The sequence below is a fragment of the Schistocerca nitens genome, chromosome 5 (assembly GCF_023898315.1).
Source record: "Schistocerca nitens isolate TAMUIC-IGC-003100 chromosome 5, iqSchNite1.1, whole genome shotgun sequence".
Lineage (NCBI taxonomy): Eukaryota > Metazoa > Arthropoda > Insecta > Orthoptera > Acrididae > Schistocerca > Schistocerca nitens.
In genome coordinates, this window is record NC_064618.1 from 745,210,900 (window position 1) to 745,238,287 (window position 27,388).

The following is a 27,388-nucleotide window of genomic DNA, read 5'->3' on the forward strand; positions in this document are numbered from 1 at the left end:
TGTGTTTTATTGGAACATTTTCCGTCGATTACTATGTGTGCCTTCCAGAATAAGATCACCCAGGGAAAGGCACGAAAACGTTCCCCAGACCATAACGCTCGCTTCTGCGGCCTCAACTCTTCCGACGATTGTCGCAGGGCCAGACACATCAACGGCCATGTGTCCGATTGAACATAAAACGTGATTCATCTGAAAACGCCACCTGTTGTCACTCCGTGGACGTCTAGTTTCGGTATTGGCGTGCAAATTGTAGCATTCGTCTCCGGTGACCAGCAGTCTGCTTTGGTGCACGAACCGGGCAACTGCTGCGGGCGTCCATACGCAACAACGTTCGCTGAACGGTCGTTGAGGAGACATTGTCGGTAGCCCTGTAATTCATCTGAGCTGTTAGTCGATCAACACTTGCACGTCTGTTCGCCCGTACGCGTCTCCACAGCCGCCGTTCACCTATGTCACCACAGTTGCCTGGGCGCAGGTTTTGAAAGCGCCGTTTCTCCAAGCACGGTGTACTTTAATCGCCGTGGCATGCGAACAGTTTGCAGACTTCGCCTGTTTCGGATATGTCTTCACCTATGGTCTGAAAGCCCTTTTGAACGTCAGAAAGATCACTCCGTTTCCGCATTACGACAACGAGTGCACTGTTGTCCACGTATTCTCCCGACATACTTTATCACCATCCACTTTTAGTGTTGCCAACTTCCGTCTGTGAACGGTCTTTGACAGTTAATGTTGAACATACGTGGTGGTCACATTAATGTCAATGGACTGTGTAAAATTTGTGCATCAATGTAAGATTCGGAATTGTTGACCGAGATATAATCTTCTAAACTTTCAAAGTAGCAAGGACAAAATACAAGGGACGAAAGGTTATATCTTGCATACAAACCCCGGGTCAGTTACAAGAATCGAAGGCAGTAATTAATGACACGAAAGACAAGAGTTGCAGAGTATCCCCCATGTTACTCAGAGTGGTCATGGACAAAACAGCATAGGAGGCAACAGAAAATACACTCCTGGAAATTGAAATAAGAACACCGTGAATTCATTGTCCCAGGAAGGGGAAACTTTATTGACACATCCTGGGGTCAGATACATCACATGATCACACTGACAGAACCACAGGCACATAGACACAGGCAACAGAGCATGCACAATGTCGGCACTAGTACAGTGTATATCCACCTTTCGCAGCAATGCAGGCTGCTATTCTCCCATGGAGACGATCGTAGAGATGCTGGATGTAGTCCTGTGGAACGGCTTGCCATGCCATTTCCACCTGGCGCCTCAGTTGGACCAGCGTTCGTGCTGGACGTGCAGACCGCGTGAGACGACGCTTCATCCAGTCCCAAACATGCTCAATGGGGGACAGATCCGGAGATCTTGCTGGCCAGGGTAGTTGACTTACACCTTCTAGAGCACGTTGGGTGGCACGGGATACATGCGGACGTGCATTGTCCTGTTGGAACAGCAAGTTCCCTTGCCGGTCAAGGAATGGTAGAACGATGGGTTCGATGACGGTTTGGACGTACCGTGCACTATTCAGTGTCCCCTCGACGATCACCAGTGGTGTACGGCCAGTGTAGGAGATCGCTCCCCACACCATGATGCCGGGTGTTGGCCCTGTGTGCCTCGGTCGTATGCAGTCCTGATTGTGGCGCTCACCTGCACGGCGCCAAACACGCATACGACCATCATTGGCACCAAGGCAGAAGCGACTCTCATCGCTGAAGACGACACGTCTCCATTCGTCCCTCCATTCACGCCTGTCGCGACACCACTGGAGGCGGGCTGCACGATGTTGGGGCGTGAGCGGAAGACGGCCTAACGGTGTGCGGGACCGTAGCCCAGCTTCATGGAGACGGTTGCGAATGGTCCTCGCCGATACCCCAGGAGCAACAGTGTCCCTAATTTGCTGGGAAGTGGCGGTGCGGTCCCCTACGGCACTGCGTAGGATCCTACGGTCTTGGCGTGCATCCGTGCGTCGCTGCGGTCCGGTCCCAGGTCGACGGGCACGTGCACCTTCCGCCGACCACTGGCGACAACATCGATGTACTGTGGAGACCTCACGTCCCACGTGTTGAGCAATTCGGCGGTACGTCCACCCGGCCTCCCGCATGCCCACTATACGCCCTCGCTCAAAGTCCGTCAACTGCACATACGGTTCACGTCCACGCTGTCGCGGCATGCTACCAGTGTTAAAGACTGCGATGGAGCTCCGTATGCCACGGCAAACTGGCTGACACTGACGGCGGCGGTGCACAAATGCTGCGCAGCTAGCGCCATTCGACGGCCAACACCGCGGTTCCTGGTGTGTCCGCTGTGCCGTGCGTGTGATCATTGCTTGTACAGCCCTCTCGCAGTGTCCGGAGCAAGTATGGTGGGTCTGACACACCGGTGTCAATGTGTTCTTTTTTCCATTTCCAGGAGTGTAACTGAAAACGAAATAAAACTCCAGGAAAAAAAGAAAAACCTCAGTGTTTGTCAACTAATTCGTACTTCTGTCAGAGACAGAAAGGATTTAAAAGATTGCCTGAAATGTATTGAAAAGAGATTATAATACAAAGACCAACAAAAGTGAAAGAAGGGGAACTGAATACAGGCGAATTAAATCAGGCCATGCTGAGGGAATTTGACCGGGTAATAAATATGGGAATATGGTAGTCTAGCGTAGAGAATTGCATGAAACCAGACTCCCGGCTCGAGACCACAGCAACAAAAACAAGAACAGAGTTCAGACGCAACTAAACGTTGGAATCAGAAGGCGTTATCATTGTCCATTGCCTACGTCTCAATTGACGCACTATGTCCCCACGGCTGCCACAGGTATCAAGAGTAGTTATATCATTATTATTCTCAATTGAAAAATGTCTGAAAGAAGTTATAAAAATATATGCTTCCTTCAACATCAGAGCTAAAGAAAATGCTGCGAACAATGGAGAGAGACACATTACACCCCTCTTTATGGTATTACCGCTAATGTTAAATCTCTTTTATCTTATTTCATACGTTTCTACCACAAAAAATTTGAGAATGTCCACGTTAGCTAAAACTGGTCAGTCTTCCATCCTTGTATTTCTGCTTCTCATTTCAGAATTATTCTATATTTTTAAACAAACGAGTAAAATTTGGGTTTTTGCGATTGTCCGAACAGGACATCATGTGAGATGCCGCCGTGGGTAGCTCCCTAGACACGCATTAGGGAAAAATGCGTTTCAGATCCCCGTCCAGTTATCTACATGTACATTTTCCGTGGTCTCCCTAAATTTATTAATGCGTATGTCCATTAGGTTCTTTGAAAATGACACGGTGATTGCCTTTCTTATGTTCTGTTCATCTGCTGACGGACTTTCAGTCAAAGAGCGTGGAGTTAGTATAGCTTCCCAGATGGCTAACATTAACAGTCATACCTAATAACGAGAAATCAGAATTAGTGGTGTTGAAATATAACCTTTAACTGTAAACGTTTTAATACCTTTGTAGCCCCATCGAGAAGGCAAAGATGCAGTTAGTGCTGGTGGTAATTAAACACCGCCAGTACGTAAATAACGTAGTTGCGAGGGAGGGAGTGCGTATATTGTGCAGTACTTTTACAAGTTCCCCTGACCTCGTGAACCACAATAGGCGCCCTCTTTGCTGTTACGAGTACGGTATATGCACATCATCACGTAAGGTAAGAAAAGGCATCATACACACACAATGCACGCCTAGATTACAACAGCCACGATGGACAAAAGTCCGCAGCCCTCCGGTTCCCTTATATTCACCTGCCTTTCTACTGTGGTTTATTGCAAAAATCAGCTAGAAGAATGTAAGTTGAAGTGGATTACCATATTTTACTGGGATCTATACGGACTGCCGGCCGCGGTGGTCTAGCGGCTCTAGGCGCTCAGTCCGGAACCGCACGACTGCTACGGTCGCAGGTTCGAATCCTGCCTCGGGCAGTTCTAAGTTCTAGGGGACTGATGACCACAGATGTTAAGTCCCATAGTGCTCAGAGCCATTTGAACCATTTTTTTTTCTATACGGACTATTATTGACTGCTCGTCTGTGGTATGAATTCTCAGAGATATTGTGTTTTGTTTTGACGTTCGTGAAAAAGACGTCAGCACAATTCCAGTGAGGTTAGTGATTTTGGTTCTTCATGCTAGATGAGACCTGATACGAATTCATTAATTCTGAGAAAATTATTTTCGACTGAACTGTTTCCTGATAATATCTGCAGCCACTTTTATGCGTGTTAACACAATAACGTGCGAATGGATATGTTCGCAAATAAGCGCCTTGAACCATAGTAGCCCTTTGCGATTCATGTTAATTGAATCATTCGTTGCGGTTCATGTTATTTAAATCATTTGTTGCTGCTTGATGCAAAAGCTCCGCAATTATGAACAAAAAGCACAAAATTGTGGATATTATACAGTAGTAATTTGTTTCGTTAACTAGTTTTCGGGTTACAAGGCCATCATCAGACTTCGTGATTCATTTATTTATCTTCCTTGTACAGTAAAAATTTTTATCTACTGCGAAGTTCATTGACTCCTACGAGCAGTGCACTTCGCTGCATATGCGAAGTGCGCATATCAAGTGATCAGTATCTCTGACGCAAACATGAAAGTACCACATGAGTGCAACCCTAATGTGTCACAAAAATGCTTTGATTGCCAACATTTCTAAATATTTCATTACTTTGTGTTTTCAGCTCCGTCCTGCTGAGAATGATGAACCAGGGACACAATAAACAATTTTTCTGTAGAAATTATCTTCGACGTAATTCATAATGTTCAACCAGAGTATACGTTCCAAAATCGTACTATGAATCGACGTCCGTGATGTGGGTCGTATTTCATCCGATTACTGCTATTTCCATTATTGAATAATAGAGTGACTCGTGCAACTTTCCGTACCTCGAAGGTAACGGTTTAAAAAATGGTTCAAATGGTTCTAAGCACTATGGGACTTAACATCTGAGGTCATCAGGCCCCTAGACTTATAACTACGTAAACCTAACTAAACTAAGGACACCACGCACATCCATGCACGAGATAGGATTCGAACCTGCGACCGTAGCAGCAGCGCGGTTCCCGACTGAAGCGCCTAGAACCGCTCGGTCACACGGGCGGCGAAGGTAACGGTCTATTGACATATAGTCACCACGGAGTCAGAAAATATCGTTCTTGAGAAACACAACTACCTCTTTATTAGAACGATCCCATATTCCTAGATTTCTAGAAGTATTTTGATACCGTTCCTCACAGGAGAGTGCTAATCAAATTACATGCCTATGGAGTGTCGCTTCAGTTGTGCGACTGAATTCGTGATTCCCTGTTACAGAGGTCACAGTACGTAGTAATCGACGGAAAATCATCGAATAAAACAGAAATGCTATCTTTCGTTCCCCAAGGAAGTATGCATCTATACTTGGAGACCATGTCCACCTGTACATGAATTTTGTTTTTTCCTCAGCACTATGTCATGTACGAGGAGGACAACGCAACGTGTCACAAAGCTTGCAGTTTATGTGCGTGATTCGAAGAGCAACAGAATGAGTTTACCATACTCCCCTGGTCGCCGAACTGATATGTGTATAAATGTGAGTTTCTATTTTCAATATATCATCTAAGATAAGTCGTAGGATCAGTATTCGCTGGTCTACTCCACAAATACAAACAGCTTCCGAAGAGGCCGTAAAAGCCCAACAGTACGTATCGGCCGCACCATCATCCTCAGCCCTTAGGCGTCACTGGACGCGGATACGGAGGGGCACGTGGTCAGCACACCACTCTCCCGGCCGTTGTGTCTTCGTTAGGTTAGTGTTGTTTAACGTCCCGTCGACAACGAGGTCATTAGAGACGGAGCGCAAGCTCGGGTTAGGGAAGGATGGGGAAGGAAATCGGCCGTGCCCTTTCAAAGAAACCATCCCGGCATTCGCCTGAAACGATTTAGGGAAATCACGGAAAACGTAAATCAGGATGGCTGGAGACGGGATTGAACCGTCGTCCTCCCGAATGCGAGTCCATGTGTCTTCGTGATCGGTGCCGCTACTTCCCAGTCAAGTAGCTCAATTGGCCTCGCAAGGGGTGACTTCACCCCGTTTGCAAACAGCACGCGGCAGGCCCGGACGGTGAGCTAGGCAACTTCGGAGATCTGATGGGAACCGGTGTTACCACTATGGCATGGTCGTTGGTTAATCTGCACTGAAGTGATGGTAAAACCATTGTTTTCACTTTGGTAAGAATTGAAAATTTTAATAAACATTGGACCAATAAGTTAGTTCATTCGAAAGTTCTCTAATAACAATCAAATGTAGTTCATTTTGTTGAGAAAAAGACCTGCCCCGTTTAATACTTTGTATTTTCTGTTGTCTTGTCTCTATGTCGCCCAATTCCTGCTATATCGTATAAACCAGGGGCGGGAAAACGTTGCACGCGGCTCATGAGCGCACAGCGCTGCACGTGTGCTGCTCGCGTGCAGGCGTCGATCGGGGCTGTGGTGACAGCCGGCAGGTTGCGGCTGTGTAGTGCCAGGCTAAGCTGCGGACGTTGATGCGAAGCGAGCACTATGTAGTGAACGTTGTATTTCAAGAAACGGAGAAGTGGAGATTTGCTATCTTTTAAAAAGTAATGGGAGAATCTTTTTTTCTTTGTGCAAAAACGTGAAAATTTGAAATGTTTAATATGTGGCAGTATTCTCGCTGGTCAACGGAAGTTTAGTATTGAAGACCATTATAATAAATTTCACAAAGACGAGTACAATTTATTGTCGGATTCTGAGCGGATGGGGAATTGTCTGAGCTTAAGAAGAGCGATCTGACGATACCAGATGAATCTGTCGTAGTTGGCCGGCCGGAGTGGCCGAGCGGTTCTAGGCACTACAGTCTGGAACCGCGCGACCGCTATGGTCGCAGGTTCGAATCCTGCCTCGGGCATGGATGTGTGTGATGTCCTTAGGTTAGTTAGGTTTAAGTAGTTCTAAGTTCTAGGGGACTGATGACCACAGCAGTTAAGTCCCATAGTGCTCAGAGCCATTTGAATTTGTCGTAGTTTCTGTTGTCACGAGAGATCTGCGACTTTCTCTCGTCATGTCTCTCATCTAACTGATTTAACGTTTTATGGAGCACTGTTTTCAAGTTTTCAGGACGACAACAATAATAGCCCAGCGGTATGTGCAAGTTATAAGACTGCGCTTAATGTAGTGAGAGCTGAAAAACCATTTGCTGAATTAATAAGTCTCGGTTAAGAGCAAACATCAGTGATGAAAATTTACGTAACTGTTTGTGTTTGTCTGTATGTAGAAATTTTGTTCCAGATATTAAACGTATTGTAAACTCCACCTGTGATAATTAAATAAAACGTATCATAGGTAATAGGTACTCTTTCAAACCATGATTTCTTTCAAGCACTCCTACTAACCTTATTGATTCACTCAATAAAGCAAGCTAGGAAACAAAACGCATTACAGAGGAAGAAGCGGACAGAAGGTATGGTGGGGATGGGAGATAAGCGGGTGGCCAGCTTGCCCCTGTGTGCACGCGGAACACCTGTTAACTGCACGCGTGCAAGTGCATCGCACTTGTGCAGGATTCCTGCCCGCCCCTGGTATAAACGGTATCGACGTGATCTGCAGATGTTCGTCACAAATTACTGGACGATTTTAAAACACTGTACTTTCGGCAGTAAGTGTTGCCTTTCCTTTCACACAGCAGTGTTTACAGAGTAGCGCGCACACCTTCATGGTTTGACAAACACGCCACGACTAGCCCGATAAATCACCCGATCTTCAATCCACAACAGATGTCTGGTACTATTTGGAAGAGCCTCCGAAACGTAGCTATCAACATCCCCACAATTCGATAGCTCTACAGAAGACGATAAAATCTTCTCGGGTTGACAGCCGAATCAATGCTTCGTTCACCGACAACGTTTCAGTAAGTTTCTTACCTGCAAGTAAGAAACTTGCTGAAACGTTGCCAGAGAACGACACATTGATTCGGCTGTCAAGCCGAGAAAATTTTATCATCGAGATTCGCCGAGAAAGCCTGCATTCTCATGTAGCTCTACAGAATCTAATTATCAACGAGTAGCTTCACCTGGATATGGCCTACCTGAAGAATTTTATCAGAGCTTTTGGCAGTGTTACATGATATTAGCGTGATATTTAGAGGGATATGTACAACAACCAAGGGGGAATAATAAGAGTGGACGATCAAGAACGAAGTGCTCGTATTAAGAAGGGTGTAAGACAAGGCTGTAGCCTTTGGCCCCTACTCTTCAATCTGTACATCGAGGAAGCAATGATGGAAATAAAAGAAAGGTTCAGGAGTGGAATTAAAATACAAGGTGAAAGGATATCAATGATACGATTCGCTGATGACGGTGCTATCCTGAGTGAAAGTGAAGAAGAATTAAATGATCTGCTGAACGGAATGAACAGTCTAATGAGTACACAGTATGGTTTGAGAGTAAATCGGAGAAAGACGAAGGTAATGAGAAGTAGCAGAAATGAGAACAGCGAGAAACTTAACATCAGGATTGATGGTCACGAAGTCAATGAAGTTAAGGAATTCTGCTACCTAGGCAGTAAAATAACCAATGACGGACGGAGCAAGGAGGACATCAAAAGCAGACCCGCTATGGCAAAAAAGGCATTTCTGGCCAAGAGAAGTTTACTAATATCAAATACCGGCCTTAATTTGATAAAGAAATTTCTGAGGATGTACGTCTGGAGTACAGCATTGTATGGTAGTGAAACATTGACTGTGGGAAAACCGGAACAGAAGAGAATCGAAGCATTTGAGATGTGGTGCTATTGACGAATGTTGAAAATTAGGTGGACTGATAAGGTAAGGAATGAGGAGGTTCTACGAAGAATCGGAGAGGCTCTTTTTTATTTTTTTTAAATGGCTCGGAGCACTTAGAACTACTTAAACCTAACTAACCTAAGGACAGCACACAACACCCAGCCATCACGAGGCAGAGAAAATCCCTAACCCCGCCGGGAATCGAACCCGGGAACCCGGGCGTGGGAAGCGAGAACGCTACCGCACGACCACGAGATGCGGGCGAATCGGAGAGGAAAGGAATATGTGGAAAACACTGATAAGGAGAAGGGACAGGATGATAGGACATCTGCTAAGACATGAGGGAATGACTTCCATGGTACTAGAGGGAGCTGTAGAGGGCAAAAACTGTAGAGGAAGACAGAGATTGGAATACGTCAATCAAATAATTGAGGACGTAGGTTGCAAGTGCTACTCTGAGATGAAGAGGATAGCACAGGAAAGGAATTCGTGGCGGGCCGCATCAAACCAGTCAGTAGACTGATGACTAAAAAAAAAAAATCTAGAGGGAGTGACCAATTCTATCGTTGTGCTTAGCTAGGCGCCTCTGCATTGCTCCTGCGTGTGTGTGTGTGTGTGTGTGTGTGTGTGTGTGTGTGTGTGTGTGTGTGTGCGAGGCAGTATAAGGCACGCTGCGCCGGCGTGAGACGGCCCACTGCTCGCCGATACCACTCGGGGCGAGCGTCGGCCCTCCAGAGATGGGACGCGATTACAGGCGCGCTTTTTGCGTGGTCGCGGCCACCATCTGGGTCACCTCATCGCATCGGCCGCGCCGCCGACTACTTTCGCGGCGAGCGCCCCGCCACTCACACGGGCCAGCCTGGCGGCCTTTCTCCCCCTTGGGCTGCGCACCTCCTCCCTTCCCGCCTCGCCGCTCCACTGTGCGAGCTGGTCTCACACTCGAAGTTCGTCCTGCGTGCCGAGTAACTCGATCGTATCTGCAACGCATTACAGGCCGGAGTGCTCGAGGCGCTGGATATTCCTATGCCTCCTTCCTTTCCGCAAGTGAAATCTCGCTTACGATCTGTACTTGAATAATATTAGTAATGATAATAATAATAACTTTACTTCTTGCTCAATATACAGATTTTATTCAATCCGTATTCTGAGGAAGCAATAAAGGAAACAAAAGAAAAATTCGGAGTAGGAATTAAACTCCATGGAGACGAAATAAAAACTTTGAGGTTCGCCGATGACACTGTAATTCTGTCAGAGACAGCAAAGGACCTGGAAGAGCAGCTGAACGGAATGGACAGTATCTTGAAAGGAGGATATAAGATGAACATTAACAAAAGTAAAACGAGAATAATGGAATGTAGTCGATTTAAATCGAGTGATGCTGAGGGAATTCAATTAGGAAATGAGACGCTTAAAGTAGTAAATGAGTTTTGCTATTAGGGGAGCAAAATAACTGATGATGATCGAAGTAGAGAGGATATAAAATGTAGACTGGCAATGGCAAAGAAAGCGTTTCTGTAGAAGAGAAATTTGTTAACATCGAGTATAGATTTTAGCGTCAGGAGTGTAGCCATGTATGGAAGTGTAACGTGGACGATAGACAGTTTGGACAGCAAGAGAATAGAAGCTTTCGAAATGTGGTGCTACAGAAGGATGCTGAAGATTAGATGGGCAGATCACATAACTAATGAGGAGGTATTGAACAGAATTGGGGAGAAGAGAAATTTGTTGCACAACTTGACTAGAAGAAGGAATCGTTTGGTAGGACATATTCTGAGGCATCAAGGGATCACTAACTTAGTATTGGAGGGGAGCGTGGAGGGTAAAAATCGAAGAGGGAGACCAAGAGATGCATACACTAAGCAGGTTCAGAAGGATGTACGTTGCAGTAGGTACTGGGAGATGAAGAAGCTTGCACACGATAGAGTGGCATGAAGAGCCGCATCAAACCAGTCTATGGACTGAAGACAACAACAACAACAACGACAAAAGCAGACAGTAGGAAGTTGGCTATGGTCTCTGCTATCAGCAGTACGAAAAATTACACCTTACTTCGTATACTTCATTTCGTCATTCCTTCTTTCTGACTTCAACTTCGCTGGGTGTTCGTTTTATCTTACCAACACACAGGGTGTTTGTTTTATATCAATATGTACATACATTCTCCGTAAACCAGATAGTGCGTGGTGGAGGGTACCCAGTCCCACTCGCAAATAGAGCGAGGGGAAAACGGCTGCCTATATGCCACTGTACGAGCGCTAATCTCTCTAATCTTCGTGGTCCTTACGCGAAATGTACGTTGGCGGCACAAGAATCGTTCTGCAGTCAGCCTCAAATGTCGGCTCTCTAAATTTTCTCAATATTGCTCCTCGAAAAGAAAGTCGCCTTCGCTCCAGTGATTCCCACTTGAGTTCCCGAAACATCTCCGTAATATTTCTTTAAAGTCAATACCGCCATTAGACTGTTGTTTATTTATAGTGTTACACTTACACAATCATGATTTCGGCTTTAAAGTGTCATTATCAAGTGTTTTGAGTGTTATAAATTGCCTAAGATGGCAGTTAAATCTCCGCAGTACTTGCATTTTGTACGAACCTGCCGGTAACAAATCCAGGAGCGTGCCTCTGAATTGCTTCGGTTTCTTCGTTTAATCCAGCATGGTGCGAACCCCAAATACTCGAACAGTACTCATCAGGGGGTAGCACAAGTGTACATGTGGTCTTCTTCACAGATGAACCACACTTTCCTCAAATTCTCCCAATAAACCAAAGTCCCCCATTCGCCTTCCCTACTACAATCCTTACATGCTCGTGTCATTTCTTTCTGCTTTGCAACGTTAAGCCTAGATATTTAATGGACGTGATCGCTTGAAACACCACACTACTAATGCTGTATTTGAACATTACGGGAATGTTTCTCCTTCTCATCCGCATTAACTTACATTCTTCTACATTTAGAGCTAGCTCCCATTCATCAACCAAGTAGAAATTTCATTTAAGTCTTCTTGTATCCAACTACAGTCATTCAACACCGACGCGTTCCTGTACAGCACAGCATCATCAGCAAACAGCCACATGCTGTTGCTCATCCTGTCAGCCACGGACATAGAGAAAATAACAGCGGTCCTACCTCACTCCCCTGCGGCAATCCTGTCGATACTCTTGTCTCAGATGACTTGGGTTCAAATGGTTCAAATGGCTCTGAGCACTATGCGACTTAACTTCTGAGGTCATCAGTCGCCTAGAACTTAGAACTAATTAAACCTAACTAACCTAAGGACATCACACACATCCATGCCCGAGGCAGGATTCGAACCTGCGACCGTAGCAGTGCTCGGTTCCAGACTGTAGCGCCTAGAACCGCACGGCCACTCCGGCCGGCGATGACTTGGTACTAGGTGAAAAGTTAATATTAATAACGGAGTCTGTGCTACAGCTGACCACCATCTTGCCAACGTCCTGCGTGGGCGCGGTCAACTTTGTGTTGTAAAATAGGAATTCCCCCCATTTTTATTGCATATTCGGATTCTGCGCCAAAAAATACGTACGGTTTGCTGAAATCATTGTTTCACTGTCGTGGTAGATGCCTCTACGATCGAGAAACATCATATATACCTGTTTTTTTCAATTAACGTGGTAAATGTAAACCTTTGTGTTCCAACAGTTAATACGAGGGCAGTTAAATAAGTAATGCAACACATTTTTTTTCTCGGCCAATTTTGGTTGAAAAAACCGGAAATTTCTTGTGGAATATTTTCAAACATTCCCGCTTCGTCTCGTATAGTTTCATTGACTTCCGACAGGTGACAGCGCTGTACAGAGCTGTTAAAATGGCGTCTGTAACGGATGTGCGTTGCAAACAACGGGCAGTGATCGAGTTTCTTTTGGCGGAAAACCAGGGCATCTCAGATATTCATAGGCGCTTGCAGAATGTCTACGGTGATCTGGCAGTGGACAAAAGCACGGTGAGTCGTAGGGCAAAGCGTGTGTCATCATCGCCGCAAGGTCAAGCAAGACTGTCTGATCTCCCGCGTGCGGGCCGGCTGCGCACAGCTGTGACTCCTGCAATGGCGGAGCGTGCGAACACACTCGTTCGAGATGATCGACGGATCACCATCAAACAACTCAGTGCTCAACTTGACATCTCTGTTGGTAGTGTTGTCACAATTGTTCACCAGTTGGGATATTCAAAGGTTTGTTCCCGCTGGGTCCCTCGTTGTCTAACCGAACACCATAAAGAGCAAAGGAGAACCATCTGTGCGGAATTGCTTGCTCGTCATGTGTCTGAGGGTGACAATTTCTTGTCAAAGATTGTTACAGGCGATGAAACATGGGTTCATCACTTCGAACCTGAAACAAAACGGCAATCAATGGAGTGGCGCCACACCCACTCCCCTACCAAGAAAAAGTTTAAAGCCATACCCTCAGCCGGTAAAGTCATGGTTACAGTCTTCTGGGACGCTGAAGGGGTTATTCTGTTCGATGTCCTTCCACATGGTCAAACGATCAACTCTGAAGTGTATTGTGCTACTCTTCAGAAATTGAAGAAACGACTTCAGCGTGTTCGTAGGCACAAAAATCTGAACGAACTTCTCCTTCTTCATGACAACGCAAGACCTCACACAAGTCTTCGCACCCGAGAGGAGCTCACAAAACTTCAGTGGACTGTTCTTCCTCATGCACCCTACAGCCCCGATCTCGCACCGTCGGATTTCCATATGTTTGGCCCAATGAAGGACGCAATCCGTGGGAGGCACTACGCGGATGATGAAGAAGTTATTGATGCAGTACGACATTGGCTCCGACATCGACCAGTGGAATGGTACCGTGCAGGCATACAGGCCCTCATTTCAAGGTGGCGTAAGGCCGTAGCATTGAATGGAGATTACGTTGAAAAATAGTGTTGTGTAGCTAAAAGATTGGGGAATAACCTGGTGTATTTCAATGCTGAATAAAACAACCCCTGTTTCAGAAAAAAAAAAATGTGTTGCATTACTTATTGAACTGCCCTCGTATTTATGTTCGAAATTTACTGTAGTGTTGCAGATTTGATTGTACGGTACAGTATGGTTAGCCGTTTCAGTGGCTTGTTAGAAACTGCTTTTAGCGTGATCCAGGAACAACGATGTGAATGTTTCCATCGGGACGCATGGTATCAGTCAGCCCCTTGTCTCTCATCATTGAGGTGTTTGATTTCGGTGAGTATTCGTGCCATGAGCGCCTGTCAGTATCACTTCATGGACAGTTTAATTTATTTCAGTTGTTGTCGTTTGCACTGCGCCGGTAGCCGCGTAGCAGCCTGCACGACAGTTACGGCTGTTTGATGGAAACGCACACGGATATCAGTCACCCTGATGGCAGGGTTCGAGGGTGGCCACCAAAATCAAGCAGCTGCCGTCTGGTTTCTGTAGAAGCTGTAAACAGCCTTTCGCATTCTGTTTTTTTACCACAGCTGTGTTTGGAATTTCAAAGACAGTATTCCAGTCAACACCGGTAAAAGCTTTCTCTAAGTCCGCATCTATAAACGTAGGTCCACCTTTCCTTCACCAATCTTCTAAGAGAACTCGTAGGGTACAGTATTGCCTCTCGTGTTCCTAAATTTCTTCGGAATCCAAACTGAGCTTCCCCGGAAACGACATCACCAATTTTTCTATTCTTCTGTAAAGAAGAGTCGAGGGGTATGAAAAGGAAGTAGCTGTTGAGCAAGGAGTGAGACAGGGTTGTAGCCTATTCCTGATGTTATTGAATCTGTACAGTGAGCAAGCGGTAAAGAAAAAAATAGAAAAATTTGGAGTGGAAATTAAAGTTTAGGGACAAGAAATAGAAATTTTGAGGTGTGTATTCTGTCAGAGACAGTGAAGGACTTGGAAGAGCAGTTCAGTGGACTGGACTGTGTCTTGTAAGGAGGAAATAAGGTGAACATCAACAAAAGTAAAATCAGGATAACACATTGACTTATATCAGGTGATGCTGAGGGAATTAGAATAGAGAACGAGACAAAGTAGAAGATCCAAAGTAGCATAATAACTGCTGATTGCCGAAGAAGAGACACTATAGAATGTAGACTGGCAATGGCAACAAAATCTTTCTAAAGAAGACAAATGAAATGAAACGATCATGATGTTACTCTTCAGGCTTTCCCGGCGATCTAATGACATCTAGGGTTGTCGGGTGTTCTGCCGGATATCAGCGTCGTACTTGCACGATATTTCGGTCACGTAGCTCGTAACCTTCATCAGGTGCGACCTGAGACTGCTCCTCGAGTGGACCTGGTCCAGTATTTATGCCTATGGCCTTCCCCCTCCACCAACGGCTGCAGGCGCTTCCTCTGTGGTCCGCGCCCATTCCCTGCGACCTGCTGGAGCGTTGCTGCTCCGTTTTCCGTCCGCTGCGGTTCTAGGTGTTCCCTCTGCGGTCCGCGCCCACCAAACCCGCCCCTGGCGGTTTCATCTACGGTCTGGGGTACCAAGCGTTCCCCCTGCGGTCCGCGCCCGCTCACCACGACCTGTTGGAGCGTTGCCGCTCCGTTTTTCGTCCGCTACGGCTCTGGATGTTCCCTCTGCGGTCCGCGCCCACCAGTCCCACTTCTGGGTGTTCCATCTTCGGTCTGGTGCGCCTGGCAGTCCGTCAGGAACAGTCTCAGGTCGCACCTGATGAAGGTTACGAGCTACGTGACCGAAATATCGTGCAAGTACGACGCTGATATCCGGCAGAACACCAGACAACCCAAGATGTGATCATGATGTTTCTTGGCCTGCAGGCCCCGGTCGGGGAAGTTCGGCCGCCGGGTGCATGCCTCGTGTCAGGTGACGCAACATTGGGCGACTTGTGCGACGGTGATGATGAGGACAACACAACACCTAATCGACGGGCGGAGAAAGTCTCCAACCCGGTCGGGAATCGAACCCGGCCCCTCTGCATGGTAGGCAATCACATAACCACTCCGCAAAGCAGGCGGACTGAAGAAGAAAAATTTGTCAACATCGAACATCGGTTGAAGTGTAAGCAAGTTTTTTTTCTGAAAGTGTTTGTGTGGAGTGTAACCGTGTATGGAAGTGAAACATGGACGATAAACAGTTTAGGCAAGATGAATACAGAGGCAGTGAAAATGTGGCGTTACAGAAAAATGGTGAAGATTAAATGAATAGATTACGTAACTATTGAGAAGATACTGAATCGAATTGGGATGAAAAAAAAATTATGGCACAATTTGACTAAAAGAAGAAATCTCTTGGTAGGATACATTCTGAGACATGAAGAGATCACCAATCTAGTACTGTAGGGAAGTGAGGGTGGAGGGTGGGGGGAGGGGGTAAAAATCGTCTATGGAGACCAAGAGATGACTACAGTAAGAGATTCAAAAGAACGTAAGCAACCTGCAGAAATTATTCAGAGATGAAGAGGCTTGCACAGGATACAGTAGCATGGAGAGCTGCACCAAACCTGTCTTTGGGCTGAAGAAAATTTGGAAAATTGTGGTAAGGTTCTATGGGACCAAACTGCTGAGATCATCGGTCCCTAGCCTTACACACTAATTAAATTAACTTAAACTAAATTACACTAAGAACAACACATACACTCATGCCCGAAGGAAGGCTAGAGCCGCGCGAATTGTGACAAGGCACCTCAAACAGCACGGCTATCCACGCGGCTGGGCTGAAGACCACAAGAACACAATTACGTTTGCAACATTCAAGTACCGTTTGAACTCGATAACCAACCGTTAGATCACAAAGGCTTACATTTACATCGTAAATGAAATGTAGAATGAAATTCGTCGGTTCTTAAATGCAAGAACAGGCGCACTTACTATTTTTCGATTACAGCGCCATCTACCACGAACGTGAAACAATTGTTTCAGTAAACCAAACGTATTTTTTGGCTCAGAGTCCGAATATGCAATGAAATATGGGGTCCCCATGTGAAAACACACAAAGTTCGCCCAGGTGGGATGGTCATGAGGTGGCAAGTATGGCACAGATATATGTTCTCTTTACTAATATTAACTTTTCACATGGATTTTGTTTTGTACCATGCAGTAGCTGTCTCAAATTAAAACAAGCACTTGTGTATTTATTTTGTTTATATTGGGAAATCATCAAACACATTGCAATGGCACAATCTCTGTAATCATGAATTTTTGTTTTACGGGGTCAATTAGAGGTGATGTACATCATAATAAATGAAAAGCAACAGTTTGCTTTTGTTCTACAATATTACATTTATTGTTAACCGGTTTTCGGCTTACAGGGCCATATTCAGACATTTACTATCTGAAGATGGCCTTGTAACCCGAAAACCGGTTAACAATAAAAGTAATATTGTAGAACAAAAGCAAGCTTGTGATTTTTATTTATTATTATGTTGTTCTACCAAGAACCAACGAAAGATTCTGTTAACGTGATGTACATCTTGTATGAGGTTAAGTGCTTTCCTCTATAACTTACAAAATAATGGGTTAAGGAACAAGAATTAAATGGGTAAAAGCGAGAAATGTTATTGTTTCTGCACAACTGTTAACATTTATTAGTTACTTTCCAGAGAGAGCCACGAGTTATAATTTTTTCAGTAGAATCTATCATGTAGCAGATGTACACAGTATGTCCCAGTTCCTTTAGGACTGTGGCTATGAAATATGAAAGACATGGCTTATGTTCACAAAATCGATGTATTTATTCGAAACAGTCTCTCCCTGAATCAGTACAAAACTAAAATCGTTTTGAAGTGTTTTTAAACAGACATTATAGTCCTTTTTGGAATTGCATTTAGTTCTGCAATTCAGATAACTTGGATATCCTCAATTGCATCCTAATTGTGTCCTTCTTTTGCCAGCCTAAATAAGGGGAACGACCAGAAGTCGGCTGGGGCCAAATCCGGCGAATACGGTGGGCGATACATTTGCTAGCCGAAAATTCGCACACGCTCTTCATTTTATGTGCTGCAGTGTCGTCATGGAGGACAGACCAGGAACCTGCTTCTCGGTTTTCGGGTCGAATTCGATGAAGTATCGCCGACAAACGATGGAGGACTCAGAAGACTTGATACTGACTCACTGCTTCATCGCTGTTTTCCGACAAATTTCACGTACTTACCGTTACATTTGCGACCAGGATACCTGCTGCAGTGAAGAAAGCATTTTGACTGTCTACGATGTCGAAGATCATTATTCCACAACTTGTCACGAGACAGCGTTGGAGGCTGGAATTTCACATAAGCAGTGCTATGCTAACTGGGACAAGGTATTTAAATCAAATGTGTACAAATCAGTTCAAATGTCATTTCCATTAGTTTTATTCAGAGAGCTAGAAAAGTTCAAATTTTTAGGGGAAGATGTAAAATTAAAGTCGTATGGCATGAATGGCCGGCCGGAGTGGCCGAGCGGTTCTAGGCGCTACAGTCTGGAACCGCGCGACCGCTACGGTCGCAGGTTCGAATCCTGCCTCGGGCATGGATGTGTGTGATGTCCTTAGGTTAGTTAGGTTTAAGTAGTTCTAAGTTCTAGGGGACTGATGACCTCAGAAGTTAAGTCCCATAGTGCTCAGAGCCATTTGAACCATTTTTTGGCACGAATGGTTGAGAGACCCCGAAGAGGAGATCAGCTGCCTAATTGGAAAGGTTTTTGCTATCCTTCACACACGCAGGCACCGCTCCTTCGTGAAATACGAGCGCCGTGTAGGTGACTGTAATGGATATGACTGGAGTGGATTGCCATATTGGTGTTGGAGAAGATGAACCCTGGTATTAGCACGTAGCCTGCTTCTGTCGAAAAGCACTGAGGGGAATGACGAGCCTAACGTCCCTGCCGCGCGGTCTCAAGCGCCTTTTCATGGTCCGTGCGGCTGTCCCCGTCGGAGGTTCGAGTCCTCCCTCGAGTATGGGTGTGTGTTGTCCATAGCTTAAGTTAGTTTAAGTCAGATTAAGAAGTGTGTAGGCTTAGGGACCGATGACCTCAGCAGTTTGGTCCCACAAGACCTTACCACAGATTTCCAAAATTTCCTTAACGTCCCGATCTGATGGATGGATCACCGTCAACAGTGTCGCATGCTCTCACTTCATGACACACCACGGAGAGATTTGGAATTTAACCAGGACATTGGCGCAAAGACTGTCGATCAGGGATTTCAAGCCACCACCCGTCCTTTCCCACCTGCCGTGAATGCAAAGGGAAGATAACTGTAACTGCGAGCAGCATACTTGAACGGTCGCCAATCCAAGAATTGGTCACAGGCGGCTGTACTTCGGTGATCTGATGAAAAGCGGTGTATCCATCTCGGCATGGCCTTTGACACAGGGCCGTCGGGTGTGGCCGAGCGGTTCTAGGCGCTTCAGTCTGGAACCGCGCGACCGCTACGGTCGCAGGTTCGAATCCTGCCTCGGGCATGGATGTGTATGATGTCCTTACGTTAGTTAGGTTTAAGTATTTCTAAGTTCTAGGGGACTGATGACCTCAGATGTTGAGTCCCATAGTGCTCAGAGCCATTTGAACCATTTTGACACAGGGGTAGATGTAGCACGCTGTGAATAAGTGGCTGTGTTCAGATGGATATTCTGGAGGCTGATGTTCATCTAAGGGAGGTATTCAAATGAGTGCGTTTGCCTGATTGCACAACTCAACAACCTGCGGAGGTGATGTAAACTTGCTGCTGTCACGGAGCGACCGCTTTCTCTGTGAAACATCCTCCTTTGAACTCATGCTTACAATGCCGTGTACAAGGCAGATCGGTATGTCAAACAAACGGGGTTCGGTCTCTCGTATACCAACTCGCCCTGGTACCACGGAAGTTATACCCTGATATTTAAATTGTATTTCTTCACAATTTGTTTTGAGGTGTTGTGTATTTTTTAGCTGAAGGTATTTTTTGTTACAGTGTGGTATGTTCTGTGATGAATCCACATCTCAATTTATGTTGCAATGTACCGTCGTAATATGCATCAATGGGCCACATAAAATTCTAAATGGATGCTTTACGTCGATCCCCAAAGGAGATGGTTCATTACCGATTGGAGCGGAATCGTTGTATGTGAAATTATTGGTCCACACCACACCTGTCCTATTATCTTGTTCTTATTCTTGTCAGTGTTTCCTAAACGTTCCTTTCTTCATCCATACTGCGGCAAACTTCCTCGTTTTTGATTTTATCAGTACACCTAATTCTCGGCATTCTTCTGCAGCAACTCATCTGAAACTCTTCGATTCTCTTCTGTTCCGGTTTTCACACTGTTCATGGTTCACTACCGAACAATGCTGTGCTCCAAACGTACATCCTCAGAAATTTCGTCCTTAGACATTAATGGGCCACATGTGGTACAATGTGGTACAATGTGGACCCAGGAAGACCAGGGAATAGCCCCAGGGAAGAACCCACAGCTGGCTCTGAACTCCCATATACGACCTGGAAAGCCCTGAATAGACTACGAACAGGCGTATCAAGATGCAGAGCAAACTTGGAAAAATGGGGCTACATCAGTGCAGACGAGCCCTGCGAATGTGGAGAACAGCAAGACCCACAACACCTACTGGTCTGCAGGAAACTAAACAACCCGTGTTCGACTCAAGACCTATTTGAAGCAAATGACAAGGCTATTCAAGCTGCAGTGTATTGGGCTTCACGTGGGATATGAAAATCGCTCTGTTTCGCATCCTTAGCGCTTATCATTATATGTTACATACTTTTCTATATTATTGTAGTTAATTTACCTTATAACCATGTATTATTGTATTATAACTGCTTCTCTTGCATTGTAATATAATTTTTCTTGTAAACTGGTGATGTCTTGGATACGATAAATAAATAAATGGGCCACATAAATTCGAAATGTATGCATCACGTCGAAAGGCCAAAGGAGATGGTGCATTATTGAGTGGAATCCTTGTATGTGAAATTATTAGCCCACACCACTAGGCAACTACTCTGGCAGATAAGATGTGTGTAGCTTTTGTAGTTGACATGTGCTCTCCTGCCAATGTACACATTAAAGACCATGTGTGGCTGCCGTGCGACAGTCACCTAGCCCTGTCTGAACAAGGATTCAACAAAAGATATCCTGGAAGATGGTCAGGACAACATCGTCCACAGGGATAGCCCACCCGATCATTCGATTTAACACCAGCAGGGTTTTTTTTCCTTCGGTATATCTAAAACATCATATTTATGTCACCTGGCCCACAATCGCAAGTGACTTCAAACAGCACACCGAGAAAGGTTGTCGCTTCGTGAAACCAGCAACTGCACATCTCGTCCGCAGATCATTGAGAAAGGACATGTGGTTTACATTAAGGAAAATGGGCACTCGTTTGAATATTTAAATGAACATTCCGTCACCAGAACATCCTTCTGATCACAGCTAACTGTATACAGCATGTTTAATCCACCCAGAAAACTTTGAACGTTTCTAGTTCCGTAACCACAATTGATAGAAATTTTATCTTAACTCATTTGTACACAGTTGCTTGAACGCAACACCTACATCATTATTTGTACTTTAAAAAATTGTTATTCGTTACTGTAACTCTCTGCGAAATATCTAAATAAATTATGATCATATGTTCGCAGAAAGAATAATGGTTCGTACGTTAACCTGTCTAATTAAACATAATTTCGCTTATTATTTTGTGAGTCACAGAAATAGACAATTTACTTGAGACACAGTTTATACTGAGGTGACAAAATTCATGGGATAGGACATGTACATACGCAAATGGCGGTAGTATAAAGGGCAGTGCATCGGTGCAGCTATTATTTGTGCTCAGGTGATTCATGTGTGAAGGTTTCCGACGTGATTGTTGCCGCATGTCGAGACTTAACAGACTTTGAAAGCGGAATGGTAGTAGGAGCTGTACGCGTGGGATATTCCTTTTCGGAAGTCGTTAGGGAATTCAATATTCCGAGATCCACAGCGTCAAGAGCGTGCCGAGAATACTACCTTTCAGGCATTACCTCTCACCATGGACAACGCAGTGACTGACGGCCTTCACTTATCGTCGAGGGCAGCAGCGTTTCCGTAGTGTTTTCAGCGCTAACAGACGAGCAGCAGTGCTTCACATAACGACAGAAATCAATGTAGGACGTACGACGAACGTATCCGTTAGGACACTGCGGCGAATTTTGGCTTTAATGGGCTATGGCAGCAGACGACAGATGCGAGTGACTTTGCTGACAGCACGACATCGCCTGCGGCACCTCTCCTGTACGCGTGACCATATCTTTTGGACCCTAGATGACTGGAAAATCGTGGCCTGTTCAGATGAGTCCCGATTTCAGAGCTGATGGTATAGTTCGAGAGTAGCGCAGACCCCACGAAGCCATGGACCCAAGTTCTAAACAAGGCACTTTGAAAGCTGGTAGTGACTCCATAATGGTGTATGCGATGTCCATGTATACGTGGAATGGACTGGGCCCCTGGTCCAACTGAACCGACCACCGACTGTAAATGGTTATGTTCGGCTACTTGGAGACCATTGGCACTCATTCATGGCCTTCATGTTCCTAAACAACGAAGGAATATTTATAGTTACCAATGCGCCATGTCACTGGACCATAGTTTTTCGCGATTGTTTTGAAGAAGATTTTGGACATTTCTAGCGAATGATATGGCCACCCAGATCGTCCGATATGAGTCCCATCGAACACTTATGAGAAATAATCGAGAGGTCAGTTCACACACAAAATGCTGCACCGGCAACACTTCTGCAATTATGGACGGCTATAGATGCAGCATGGCCGAATATTTCTGCAGGGGACTTCCAAAGACTTGTCGAGCTCATACCACGTCGAACTGCTGGTCTACGCCAGACAAATGGAGGACCGACGCGATGTTAGGAGGTATCCCATAACTTTTCACACTTCAGTATATACTGTGTGTAAAAATATCTGTTGTTGTTGTGGTCTTCAGTGCAGAGACTGGTTTGATGCAGCTCTCCGTGCTGCTCTATCCTGTGCAAGCTTCTTCATCTCCCAGTACCTACTGCAACCTACATTCTTCTGAATCTGTTTAGTGTATTCATCTCTTGGTCTCCCTCTACGATTTTTACCCTCCACGCTTCCCTCCAATACTAAATTGGTGATCCCTTGATGTCTCAGAATATGCCCTACCAACCGATCCCTTCATCTAGTCAAGTTGTGATACAAATTTCTCTTCTCTCCATTCTATTCAATATCTCCTCATTAGTTATGTGATCTACCCATCTAATCTTCAGCATTCTTCTGTAGCACCACATTTTGAAAGATTCTATTCTCTTCTTGTCTAAACTATTTATCGTCCACGTTTCACTTCCATACATGGCTACACTCCATACAAATACTTTCAGAAACGACTTCCTGACACTTAAATCTATACTCGATGTTGACAAATTTCTCTTCTTCAGAAACGCTTTCCTTCCCATTGCCAGTCTACATTTTATATCCTCTCTACTTCTACCATCATCAGTTATTTTGCTCAGCAAATAGCAAAACTCATTTACTACTCTAAGCGTCTCATTTCCTATTCTAATTTCATCAGCATCACCCGACTTAATTCGACTACATTCCATTATCCTCGTTTTACTTTTGTTGATGTTCATCTTATATCCTCCTTTCAAGACACTGTCCATTCCGTTCAACTGCTCTTCCAGGTTCTTTGCAGTCTGACAGAATTACAATGTCATCAGCGAACCTGAAAGTTTTTGTTTCTTCTCCATAGATTTTAATTCATATTCCGAATTTTTCTTTTGTTTCCTTTACTGCTTGCTCAATATACAGATTGAATAACATCAGGGATAGGCTACAACTCTGTCTCAATCCCTTCCAACCACTGCTTCCCTTTCATGCCCCTCGACTCTTATAACTGTCATCATGTTTCTGTACAAATTGTAAATAGCCCTTCGCTCCCTTCATTTCACCCCTGCCACCTTCAAAATTTGAAAGAGAGTATTCCAGTCAACGTTGTCAAAAGCTTTATCTAAGTCTACAAATGCTAGAAACGTAGGTTTACCTTTCCTTAATCTATTTTCTAAGATAAGTCGTAGGGTCAGTATTGCCTCACGTCTTCCAACATTTCTACGAAATCCAAACTGATCTTCCCCGAGGTCGGCTTCTATCAGTTCTTCCATTCGTCTCTAAAGAATTCGTTTTAGTATTTTGCAGCCGTGGCTTATTAAACTGATAGTTCGGTAATTTTCACATCTGTCAACACCTGCTTTCTTTGGTATTGGAATTATTATATTCTTCTTGAAGTCTGAGGGTATTTCTCCTGTCTCATATATCTTGCTCACTAGATGGTAGAGTTTTGTCAGGACTGGCTCTCCCAAGGCTGTCAGTAGTTCTAATGGAATGTTGTCTACTCCTGGGGCCTTGTTTCGACTTAGGCCTTTCAGTGCTCTGTCAAACTCTTCACGCTGTATCATATCTCCTATTTCATTTTCATCTACATTCACTTCCATATCTGTAATATTGTCCCCAAGAATATCGCCCTTGTATAAACCCTCTTTATACTCCTTCCACCTTTCTGCTTTCCCTTCTTTGCTCAGGACTGGGTTTCCATCGGAGCTCTTGATATTCGTGCAAGTGCTTCTCCTTTATCCAAAGGTCTCTACGTATATAAAATTTTAGAGCGTTTAGAGAAGATGGAAAAACAGTTTTTAAGTAACAAAAATGTGTACTGTTTCCCTCGCTTTGGAAGTACTGAGGCTAGTGATGTTCAGAGGTGACGTTCAAATTCCTCTGTGATAAATACTGTTTGAGAGATGTTGCTGAAAATGTCTTCCGTTTGCATTAAAGCACATGTGGCATCTCCATGATAGTGATAAACTAACACAATCAGTTGTTTCGCGAATAATGGCTGCAGCTTCAACCGAACGGACAACCAGCTCTTCTGGAGTGTCTGCCCTCTTTGGACATGCTAGACAGCAATTAGCACGCAAATGCCAGTTGTGCATTAATGCTGTCGGACGACATGTCCCGCAACATCTCTAAAACAGAAGTCATCACACGACACTTTGAACACCACCTTTGAACATCTCTAGCGTCAAAATCTTTATGAAACCCTAGCGGGAAAACAGTGCACATATGGCAAAAGGGCACATATAAAAGTGTTTCTTTTTATCTCCTCTACGCACTATATCATTTTGTATGCGTAGTTTTCTCACGCCCTGAATATGCACATAATTTAAACGCTCATTTAAAGAATGAACTCTTGGTGTGTGATTGGTTTTCTATAAATTGCTGCAAATTATCAACAGCAGTCAATTTCAATTTACTTTGTTAACTGCGACTCGAACTTGGAGTTGCGTTACTCAAGCGTTTATGCCGTCCGAGGAAAGCATCGTAAGCCCTACTTCGCACCAGAAACATACGATGATCGAAATTACATCTGGCCCTGGCATGAGACGGTATTTAATATCCGGCGATTGACCTAATCGCTCTTAGCAAAATATAAGTGGACAAGATTTCACAGACTATGGTCCCTTTTAAGCAACCAACTGCATCGCGTTCCCAAGGGGCTGCGATATACCACACTTGTCAAATTTTCGATGTTGTACTTTGTTATTCACAGTTTCTATTATCTGATTTTCTTTTATTATTACCTATGTACTAGTAATATATACCTATGTAGATTCACTGCGTTTTGTTTCGTCGCATTGTTTATTTGTAAAATGCAATATTCGACTCAGTGCCAGGGAACCAGTAGTCGTTTATCGTTGCAAAATACGCATTTCAGTGGTTGCATGCACACTACCAATATAAATGAAGCGTTTGTATAGCAGCTATCGATATCGCGGTTATGCTTGTAAAGAATTCTATCGGTGCTACTCCGAAAGTATTAGTACGCTGAAAAGTTTTGACGATAAAAGAGCGGCGATCCATAAGTGATGCAACATATACATTTTCTCGGCCAATTTCGTCTGAAACAGTGCCAAATTTGTTGCGGGACATGGGGAAACATTACCGCTTCGACCTCTAATTCCAATAGGTCGTGGCGCTAGACATAACTTTCAAAATGGAGTCCTTAACGGGGGTGCGTTCCAGACAGAGACGTGTCATTGAGTTTCTTTTGGCGGAAAACCGCAGATATTCTTAGGTGTTCGTAAAATGTTTACGGACACCTGGCAGTGAACAAAAGAACGGCGAGTCTTTGGGCAAGGCATCTGTCATCATCGCAACAAGGTCGCACAAACCTGCCTAATCTCCTGCGCGCCGGTCAAATGGATACCGCTCTGACTTCCGCAATGTCGGAACGGACACTCTCATTAGGCCGGCCGGTGTGGCCGAGCGGTTCTAGGCGCTTGAGTCCGGAACCGCGCTGCTGCTGCTACGGTCGCAGGTTCGAATCCTGCCTCGGGCATAGATGTGTGTGATGTCCTTAGGTTAGTTAGGTTTAAGTAGTTCTAAGTTCTAGGGGACTGATGACCTCAGATGTTAAGTCCCATAGTGCTTAGAGTCATTTGAACTCTCATTAGACGCGATCGATTGATTACAATCAGATACCTCTCTGCTCAACTGGACGTCTCTGTTGATAGTGCTGACAGCGGAAACAAGCTCAGAAAACTTCATTGGATTGTTCCTCATCCACCCTACAGCCCGGATTTCGCACCTTCCGATTTCTGGCCCAATGAAGGATGCATCAGATACCTCTCTGCTCAACTGGACGTCTCTGTTGATAGTGCTGACACCGGAAACAAGCTCTGAAAACTTCATTGGATTGTTCCTCATCCACCCTACAACACGGATTTCGCACCTTCCGACTTCTGGCCCAATCAAGGATGCACTCTGCGGGAAGCAGTACATGAATGATGGGGAGTTTATTGATGCAGCAACACGCTGACTGAGACGTCAATCAGTAGAATGGTACTAAATGGGTGTTCAGACCCTCCCAGTAAGGTGACGTAAGGCCGTGAGCATTGAATGGAGATTATGTTGAGAAATAGGGTTTTGTAGCCAAAAGTGTGGGGTATAGTATTTTGTATTGGAATACTCTATAAACCCAACCTGCTATCAGAAATAAATGTGTAACGTCCCCTTTAAACAATTATACAGGACTGTGCTTAACCTGACACACAATATTTTTAGCGCAACGCAATCTGACTCTCAAAAATCCCTACAAAAGAATGGCCCTGACTAACATTAACCTATACCTTTCACAAATCACTTACCTCACAAAAATCTTCGTTACTCGAACTACTGCAATACAGCGAGCGCCACTACTGCCAGCTAAATAAAAGATTCAAACTACGGAAGGCACTAACTACTCATAGGCATAGTTAGGAAATGAAAGATTTTAGTAGAGAACAAACAATTTATTTACCTTAATAGTGTTGATAAATCATAATATACATAACAGATCATGACATCCAGTCTTACAAATTTCCAAACTCCGCCATCTCTCTCCCCACATCCACCACTGCTGGCGACTCACCTCCAACTGCCCAACGCTACGCGCTGTTCACATCCAGCTGCCGCTGCCCAACACTACAATGGCAGACAACAATGCAAACTAGCCACAGACTGCACACAGCACAGCCAGTGATTTTCATACAGAGCGCTACGTAACGTTGCCAATAAGAAAACATAAACAGCCTACTTACAAATGTGTTGCCTTACCTACCGAAGGCCCCTCGTAC